Source organism: Polistes fuscatus, unplaced genomic scaffold (genome assembly GCF_010416935.1).
Source record: "Polistes fuscatus isolate 324 unplaced genomic scaffold, CU_Pfus_HIC Scaffold21, whole genome shotgun sequence".
NCBI lineage: Eukaryota > Metazoa > Arthropoda > Insecta > Hymenoptera > Vespidae > Polistes > Polistes fuscatus.
Genome location: NW_025113098.1, coordinates 324,490 through 335,136, shown reverse-complemented (window position 1 = coordinate 335,136; position 10,647 = coordinate 324,490). Strand labels below are relative to the sequence as shown.

Sequence of the window (10,647 nt, the reverse complement as noted above, 5' to 3'; positions counted from 1 at the left end):
GTAACATCCAAGATAATACAAAAAGTACAATGATCTTCGTTATTTTATTAATTCATTTGATAATAATACTACCTTGGATTGATATATCGCTTTGATCGCACATATTAGTACGATTTAAGATTTTATATATATATATAAAAGTAACATGTATATATGTTACACATATATATACATAAAAACTATATATATATATAATTATATATATAATAATTTAATTAATATATTATTTATTATTATTATATTTCAATTATAATTATTAATTATAATATTAATTACTAATTATAATTATTTAATTAATATATTATTTATTATTATTATATATATTATAAATTATAATTATTAATTATAATATTAATTATTAATTACAATTATTTAATTAATATGTATTATATATAGATGCATATATAGACGAGTAACATCCAAGATAATACAAAAAGTACAATGATCTTCTTTATTTTATTAATTAATTTGTTAATAATACTACCTTGAATTGATATATCGTAACATATATAAGTAACATGTGTATATGTTACACATATATATATACATAACAACTATATATAATATATTATATATAATAATTTAATTAATGTATTATTTATTATTATTATATTATTGATTATATTATAATTATATAATTAATATATTTTATTATTATTATATTATTAATTATAATTATTTAATTAATATGTATTATATATCTATATAGAGACGAGTAACCTCCAAGATAATACAAAAAGTACAATGATCTTCGTTATTTTATTAATTAATTTGATAATAATACTACCTTGGATTGATACATCGCTTTGATCGCACATATTAGTACGATTTAAGATTTTATATATATATATAAAAGTAACATGTGTATATGTTACACATATATATACATAACAACTATATATATATAATATGTATTATATATAATAATTTAATTAATATATTATTTATTATTATTATTATTATATTATAAATTGTAATTATTATTTATAATATTAATTATTAATTATAATATTAATTAATAATTATAATTATTTAATTAATATGTATTATATATATATAGAGACGAGTAACCTTCAAGATAATACAAAAAGCACAATGACCTTCGTTACTTTATTAATTAATTCGTTAATACTACTACCTTGGATTGATATATCGCTTTGATCGCACATAATAGTACGATTTAAGATTTTTGCAACGTATTAATATATGTGTAAATACATATATCTATTGTTTTACTTATTATAAGATGTACGACAAGTACAATTTTCAATAATGTATATCACGAAAAACGAGCGTTTAAGTTCGTATATATATTTTCCTGTATGCTTGTGTCAATTGTGTTCGCGTGTTTGTGGCCATCAGAAAGAAAGAAAATGAGAGAAACTGTGTATGTTGTGTGCGAGTGTGTGAGTATGGTGGTGTGTGAAAGAAAGAGAGAAGGGTTCGAAAACCGATCGATTGTAAACATATCTCTTATTAATTATCTCGTAAAGATAATACCATTTAATCGTAAATTACCAATTACGATTAACATTTTACAATGTAAACAGAAAAAGAAAAAAAAATAGAAAAGAAACATTTTGAATAATCTTACCAATTGGGAATGTTTATACTATTGATAGAAATTCTCTTTTATACTTTATATAGAAACAATAAACTCACAATTATCTTATTACCTCGGACAAACATATTGACACGTTCGCGTAATACGAATTTGAAATAGTTTAAAAAATATAATAATAATGCGATATATTTATAAACAAAACTTAAAGGGGGAAATACGTGTAAAACGATGTTTTCATTATGATTTTCATGAATTTTGTTAACGTATTAAAAATTTATGTTATTTATTAATATTATAAGGTCATTTTTTACACATATATTTGAGAACATATTCCGAAATTTGTAAAGATTTATCTCGAAAACTAGCGGAGATATCAACTTTCACGCATTTTAGGTTTCTATCCGACTGAGCAGTTTGCGTACATCTTGGAAGCCACAATTTTTATCAAAAATCAATTACAAAAAAAAATTACTTTTTTTTATATGTGTATCTTCTATTTGAACCTCATTTCCCTAGAAAAAATGAAAATTTGTATTTTTTAGAAGGGTGTCAACATAAAGCATGATTTTTTACTATTTTTTCATATATTGTTCATTATAAAAAAAATACTTTAAACAAAGATATCGCTTATGATTCAGGTTCAAATAGAGCGTAATTAAATAAAGAAACTATATTCCATATTTCAAAATGATTGGTTAAAAACTTTGTAAGCTAGATTGTACGCAAATCCGAAAAAAGTCGTTTTGAGACAAACGCGTATGAAAAAAGCTCGACCGTTCCGTATTACATGCCACGCGTTCCGACACTTGAACGACGGGCGCTCACTTAATCGTTTATAACTTTTGAACGACTTGGATTTTTGACTTGAAATTTGATGACTATATTTTTTAATAATTTTACAAGCGATTAATAAAAAAAAAAAATTAAATTTTTTCAAGCCTCTACACGTATTTGCCCCCTTAAATAGAGTCGATAATGAAATGTGCGTATTATAGATGAAATAAAAAATCAAATTGTCGTATATTATTATCAAAATGTATTTTTACAAATTGTTACTCTGAAATTTGAGGTGGTCATAATTGTTGTTTTTACGAAAAGTGTTGAATAACAAAAAAGAAGAATCGTAAACGCAACCGATGTACCGGTCTTCTTCGATACGAATCCTATATACAGGGTGATTCGTATTTCTACGTTGTACTTGTATAATTCTCGACGCCCCTTTAATCGATACACTGCCTCACCTTCATAAACATTTTTTTAATAAGGCTTATACAATAATCATTTTTCGAATTGCATTATACTTTATAATAGTAAAACTATCTTTATACCTTTGTAAATAATTGTCAAATTTCTTCTATATTCATAAAATATCCAAAAATTATATTGCAATATATAAGACAATCTAATGTACTTACAAATTAAAAGCAAATCTATTAAGAAATTGTACAAATTTATCTAAAAAAAAAAATCGGTTTATCGTGTAACTCTATTGTTAAAAATCGATGCAAACTTTAATCTAAATATTTACGAAATAATATTTATTCTTCTACTATCGATAAATGAAATATCTAGCGTACGAAAAATATGCTAATGTGTCTTCCAAAAGATTTGGAAAATAAAATAGACCAAAATACGCGCGTATAGATGGACAATGAAGCATATTTTCATAATTTTTAATAAGATAAATATTAATGTAATCGTTTAAACAAAAAAAAATATGATCTAATAAGGCAGATGAGATCGGTTTGCGAAAACTGGCGAAGAATGTTTCCTCGAAAGTTCCTTCGTTTGTTCAGTTCTTAAAATTGATATTAACAAATTGAAATGACTGTTCAAGCGTCCTTACACGAAAAAGACATTTATTTCTCATATATTTATATATATGTATATAAAATAAATGTAATCACTCTCTTCTCTTTTCACGATTCAAATTAAAATATGTTTACGCGTATAAAAAAAAATTCAATTTTGTTCGATCATTTTTTCCTATTTACATTAATCGTAAAATTAACAATACTAAAAAAAAAAATTACTGATCAAAGTAAAATGTTAGTGGTCAAATAAAAAAAACAATCGTTTGATTAGAACTTAATTAAATGTTACAAAAATCACGCATACTCAGTCAACGAGTAATTTTCGTATCGAAAGATAAAGAACAAATAATTCAATGCATCAAAGTTCGCTTTGATGAACCTTTATTGTATAAACAGTAAAGTTTGGACAAGCTTATCACCATCGAAGACAAACAACAAATTTACATTACGTACTAGTAATTTTTATGTATTCATTTTATGACTGGTATGTCCTCTTAAATCGTATTATTTATTTCGGATTATAAGCACGCGCGCGTCAATACAAATGTTTGATTTGTATTCAAAATTACTTACTTAAATCGCACAATAAATTCGATAATATTTATTTTTTTTTTCTCGACGGATAATATTATTTAGATTAAAAAATATCGTTCGTGTAATTAAACAATATACTTTATAAAAATACCCCCTTGATACTATTGATTATTTTATTATTATTATTATTATTATTATTTTTTGTTTTTTGTTTTAAATCTTTTCAATTGATCTTCTCAAATCTGATCGGCAATACGATTTTTCATGACGCATAACGAAATACGAAAGGAAAATATACGTGGTAAGTATTAATAATATTTGTTACGTGTGATTTTGTCGTTTGAAGATATTTTAAACCCCCCCAGATAGTAGGGATATTTTAAATCTTAAATTATTAATACTTTTGTCTTTTTATAAAATTTCACCTTTATCGCAGATTACTTGATATTTAATAGTAATCGCAAAGTTTCTTTCGAATAATTAGTTACACGAATTACAGTAATAATCTCTAAGTACACAAATATACTGAGAGAAAAATTCTGTAGATTTCTATAATCGTTTAAAAATGATTTAATAAATATGTAAAAACCTATTTCGTAATATCATTTGATATACCCTACCGAAGGTTTTCGAATAGTTTACAATCTGCGTATAATTATGTGGTATGCTTTTTTTTTTATAATATCGATACAAGATAGAAATCTTATGCTTACAGCTAGTCCACGCGATTTAAACGTTTACACAATTTTTCAATTCTTATTTATAACAATATATATAATTATCAACAATTGCATGCTCGAAGATGTTATTTGCATAAGTACATAGGCGCTATTATAACGAATAAATATCATACGTTTTTTTTTTTTTACTTAATAATATATGAAAAGCTTATTTCCAAAACGTTTTCAATTTATGACAATTATTACAAAATCACAAATTTCTTTCTTCTACAATTATTATTTTGAAATTAATTTCGATATAATTATTCAATTATTTTGATATGATATTTGTTTTAATTGTATATATATATATATATATAAGTTTATTTCGTATATAATTATTTAAAAATCGAAACACGCGTATTATATTTCGGCACGCTAGAAATAATTGATATTACATGATTGCTTCAATTTTTGCATAGAAAAATCCCGATATTAAAAATAAATTTAAAAAAACGTCCCCCCCCCCTTTCCACTCTCCTTAGATCTCCGTTAAATCTTCTTTAAATCATTTTTTTATCTCGATAAAATATCGATTTGTATGACGATTTGAAAATATGCTCTTCAATTGAGTCAGGAATTCAAATAAACGCTCGTATATTAAATACTTATAAAGCATTTTCCGTTGACTTATGTATATATGACTAATGTATTCGTAACTATTACAGAGCAATCGGTTGATTCTAACAATAAATGTATCATCTAATCTTATTGTTAGCGAGTTTCAGTCGACTTTAATACCTGAGTACGTAATATTGAAGTTAACTTCGATCTACGAAGCAGCCGGCTATTATTTTTTTGCATTTCATTGTAATATACGAACAAAAAACAAAGTAACATAATGTAATGTAAACGAACGTTGGTGTTAAGAATGAATCAGAATGAATCATTTCTGCAAAAAGAACAAAATAAGTCGATCTTAGGTACATTTATATTGCAATATTAATTCCATTAGATATTTACTAGGCCTCCAACAAAATACATTTGAATTTGTTTAGTATTATAAATATCAGTTATCTTTTGGTTACGTTGCTCCGAATTAGCAAAATTGTACATTTTTTGCATTTCATTGTAATATACGAACAAGAAACAAAGTAACATAATGTAATGTAAACGAACGTTGGTGTTAAGAATGAATCAGAATGAATCATTCCTGCAAAAAGAACAAAACAAGTCGATCTTAGGTACATTTATATTGCAATATTAATTCCATTAGATATTTACTAGGCCTCCAACAAAATACATTTGAATTTGTTTATTATTATAAATATCAGTTATCTTTTGGTTACGTTGCTCCGAATTAGCAAAATTGTACATTTTTTGCATTTCATTGTAATATACGAACAAGAAACAAAGTAACATAATGTAATGTAAACGAACGTTGGTGTTAAGAATGAATCAGAATGAATCATTCCTGCAAAAAGAACAAAACAAGTCGATCTTAGGTACATTTATATTGCAATATTAATTCCATTAGATATTTACTAGGCCTCCAACAAAATACATTTGAATTTGTTTATTATTATAAATATCAGTTATGTTTTGGTTACGTTGCACCGAATTAGCAAAATTGTACATTTTTTGCATTTCATTGTAATATACGAACAAGAAACAAAGTAACATAACGTAATGTAAACGAACGTTGATGTTAAAAATGAATCAGAATGAATGATTTCAGCAAAAAGAACAAAATAAGTCGATCTTAGGTACATTTATATTGCAATATTAATTCCATTAGATATTTACTAGGCCTCCAACAAAATACATTTGAATTTGTTTATTATTATAAATATCAGTTATCTTTTGGATACGTTGCTCCGAATTAGCAAAATTGTACATTTTTAGCATTTCATTGTAATATACGAACAAGAAACAAAGTGGGTACATTTATATTGCAATATTAATTCCATTAGATATTTACTAGGCCTCCAACAAAATACATTTGAATTTGTTTATTATTATAAATATCAGTCATCTTTTGGATACGTTGCTCCGAATTAGCAAAATTGTACATTGCATTTGTATTTCATTGTATTTTATTACCGACGAAAGAAAAGAAAAAAACATTAGTCATCGATACAAGTAGAATATTTTGTTGTCTTCTTACTGGATCATAGGACGGTTTTCGCCGATACGACGAAATGACGCGATCTCATTGAAGACTTTGATTGTACAGGGTGTCAGGGTTCCTACTTATCCTATTCATACCTCAAGAAAGAAAAAACTCTGACAGCCTGTATATAAGATAGAACGATTACTTTTCATTTATTTCTATGCCTGTATATATCATACCTATACATATAATATATACACAATGTTAGATAGATGAAAAAAAAAAAAACGCGCAGCTTGGAAATATTTGCAAATGTTACGATTGCAAACCAAAGGATACAAATAATCATTCGAAATCGTCCATTTTCGCGAGATATATAATATTCGATTATTTTGTAAACGATTAACGTTTACGAGGCGTTAGAGGAATTTCAGATTAAATCGAAGGAAGGCTTATATCGCGTGCCACAATTTCACGATATTTTCTAACACTTCCTACTGGCCGTTTATCCAAAGTTCAACAAAGGAAATGTCTCAGATATATTTTCGAACAGTCTCCTACGATTTTCCAATGGCCAAACAAAAGATTCCATTTTCGGTTAATTCCAATCATTTTCAGCTTTTGTCCAACGTGAATTCCTCTTGTTCCTCTCGCTTGGATTTTTCCACTTTCTCATCCATTTTGTCGTCGTCGTTCTCGTTCTCATCCTCGTCCTCGTCCTCGTCCTCGTCCTCGTCGTCTTCGTCGTCGACGTCATCATTCATGTCATCGTAGTCGACGTTTTGCACCAACCTCGCATACCTACGGTTGAGAGAGATATTGGATAATTAGAACTTTAGGACAATCAATTTGTGGATAGCGAAATTGGAGAAAATTAGTCGAGCAAACGTCCAAGAATCTTTACACACACATATATATCGGCTTGTCCAATAACTTTGACTAGAGTTACGTGTAAATGTATTTTTATACAATAGTCGATTATTTTCGTCTACTATCAAGAGAAACTGTAAACTGGTGAAATGCTTTTACACATTCCAAAGATTCACATTCTACCGAAATCGACCGCACACCATTTCCCGAATTGTAAAGGGAAAATTCCAGAGACTACGAATGACATAGAACTAACTGTTGGATAGTAATAAATGATCCTTTTTTTTTCTCTTCTTCCTCTTCTTCTTCTTCTTCTTCCAGTAAGGTTCGTATAGAGTTAAAAATACAGTGGAACGCGATAAAGCGGATATCACTTTACTTTATTTCATTATCCTGGAAGAATAATTAAATAAAATATCTAATTAATCAAAAGTTTATAAAGTGTTGCATAAGGAATACTAAGAATTATTGAAAATTTGGATCTAATCAGAAATCGAATATGAAACTCTGTTATTGAAATGTCAATATATTTCATTACTACTCGGACGAAAATCGAATCGAGAGTATCGCAATTTAATCCACGTTCTCGATTAAATGACAAATTTTCGACGGAAGATTAGCGTAACGAGAAATTCACTGGCAAACTTCAGAATTGTAGATCTATTGAAGCAAAGTTTAAATAGCAAATGTTTAATGTTAGAGAATATTCCAAGCGAGGACACTGTTTGCAACATGGTGCTTATTATAATAATACGAATACTTATTGAAGATGAACATTTAGAATATATTTATATGTATACCATATTGCATGTTTATAGAGATGTCACTTAAATTAATGAAAAGAGTTCTATATAAAACTACCAGGAAGAGAGAAATGAACATTTTTCATTAACTAAAAACAATTTTAATATCATACATCTCGTAATCTTACTGTTCACAACCAGCCAAACTGACAAAAGTAAGGCTTTTACTTTTACATTTCTTCAAATATAGAACTACATTTTAATGCGAGCAAGATAATATATTTCTACTTTTATTTCTAACTTTCCTCGAGATTTTTCTTTCTAACGCGTATCTAGTTATTTACTAAAAAAAATAAAAAGATCTAGATTTTCATCCGACCTTTTGGATTTCTAAATGGCGATGTTTTAAAAAACAGGAGTACGATGAAATTGAATAGCAGTTTTACGATTAGAGATTAATTTGAATTTCGTCGGTCATATTCGATCGTCCCCATTTATGTCAAAAACATAAATGCTCGAGTTTGTTTTTTTTTTTCAATTTGGCGATTGTACGTTGAATGTTTCCCATGGTTCAATTCTGTGTCAAAATGACGAATACGAATGTTACATAACAACGATTATTCTAAACTCGATTCACGAATGTGCAGCAATGCCCTTTGGCTACGCCAGTAGGACGAATACGGCACGTTCATGAGTTTGACATAAAAGAAAATCAATTGATGCGTGGTGTTTCAGGGCGAATTATTGAGGTTTCTAGTTTCTATCGATGCGATTACACGACGTTCATTCGTTTTTTTTACAATTTCCCGGTAGAAAATAGATTGGAAATCAAACAGAGCGGAGTGTTAAACGTCAAGATTTCAAGTCGTTTACCCTTTCCACAAACGTTGCTGAGTTGATTCAAAAATAGATTTCGCCTCGCGATCAATAATAGGCGAATCAAAGTTAAGGAAACGATCGAGAGTCGAAGAAAGGCAAAATGAAAAAAACACGGCTGTGTATACTTATGTACGCACGTAAGAAGTTACATTTCTTTGACGTAACAAAACAAAATAATAATAAATAATGAAATTTAAAAAATTATAAAATCTGTGTTTGTTATAATATTATAAATATATATATGAGCCGTTTATTTTGAAAGTGGCCTAACTCCATTTGTCAATTATTTCCGGTTACCCATGATTACATGTACAACTTCAAATTATCTATCAATAAAACATTTAAGGTTACTAATATTCCGAGTAAATACGGTAATTCTGGACACATAAGTTTTCAGAGTTAGTTGAATAACTGAACCGTTTATTTTGAAAGTGGCCTAAGTCCATTTACACTTAAATTAAGATATTTACCATTGATTTTTAATATCAGGACATTCGTTTTTACCAAATGATAGAGATTTTGGTGTGAGAAATGGCATTAAAAAAAAATAATTTACTGTTTGTCCCCCGAAATTATTAAAATATTATCAAAAAGTGTCGGAAAGATAATAACTTTTTTGTACATGAAATGAGACAAGAAGATTTTGTATTAACAAAATTATTAGAAGACGCAATTTTGAAAAGGGTCAAGAATTCTAACGGAGAACCAATAAACTGGTTAAAAATATGTTGGATGGGTTTTGTCAAAAATGAACCGTATCAAATTTTCTATAAGACATCAATGAATGAGAACGAAAATTTGAAAGTCCTGAATTTATTACCACGTCGGGGTAGACCAAGAAAGTTCGAAAATATTGTATAGACATCACTGTATAAAAATATAAGACGAATTACAACCGCAAAATTCAAGGACATAATTGACTTATTACGATATATACCACCGGAACATCATGATTTCTTTAAATCCCTTTCACATACACAAAATGTAGAGGAGTAGAAAATTGTTTTGTAATTTATGTTTGTAAAAACTATTTTCAATCCCATAATTTATGTATTTAAAGTGTTATAAAGGTATGTAAAATAAAATGAGTATTGTTTTTTCTCAATTTGAAGCATCTTAAATTATGTATAATGGACTTTGGTTCTTTCAAATTTTATAACACATCTGGTTGTTAATTTTGAAAGTGGCCTAACTCCATTCTTGGTAAGAAAACTCATATTATTCACTTAATAATTGCTATTATTTTAATAGGAATTGTAAATTTAACACCTTTAGATACACTTAAGCAGCATAACTGATTGGTATTCTGTACGTATATTTTTAATTGCATTGAAACGCAAACCCTTAAATATCTCAATTTAAGTATAAATTTACTTTCAAAATAAACGGCACATATGTAAGATAATAATAAGTATACGAAGTCTATTCAAAAAATATCGCGAATTTTGAGTTTCCGCGGGTTACGTATATT

At 27.2% G+C, this 10,647-nt stretch overlaps 1 protein-coding gene across 2 annotated transcripts in view; it reads right to left on the bottom strand.

Moving 5' to 3' along the window:
- Positions 1-7,303: 7,303 nt before the first annotated feature.
- Positions 7,304-10,647, bottom strand: part of LOC122517771 (voltage-dependent calcium channel gamma-7 subunit) — a 29,325-nt gene continuing 25,981 nt past the window's right edge. For both annotated transcript variants that reach the window (XM_043636326.1, XM_043636327.1), the window contains exon 9: positions 7,304-7,485. The gene's annotated coding sequence lies outside the window, so the exon portion shown is untranslated. The remainder of the gene's footprint in view (positions 7,486-10,647) is intronic.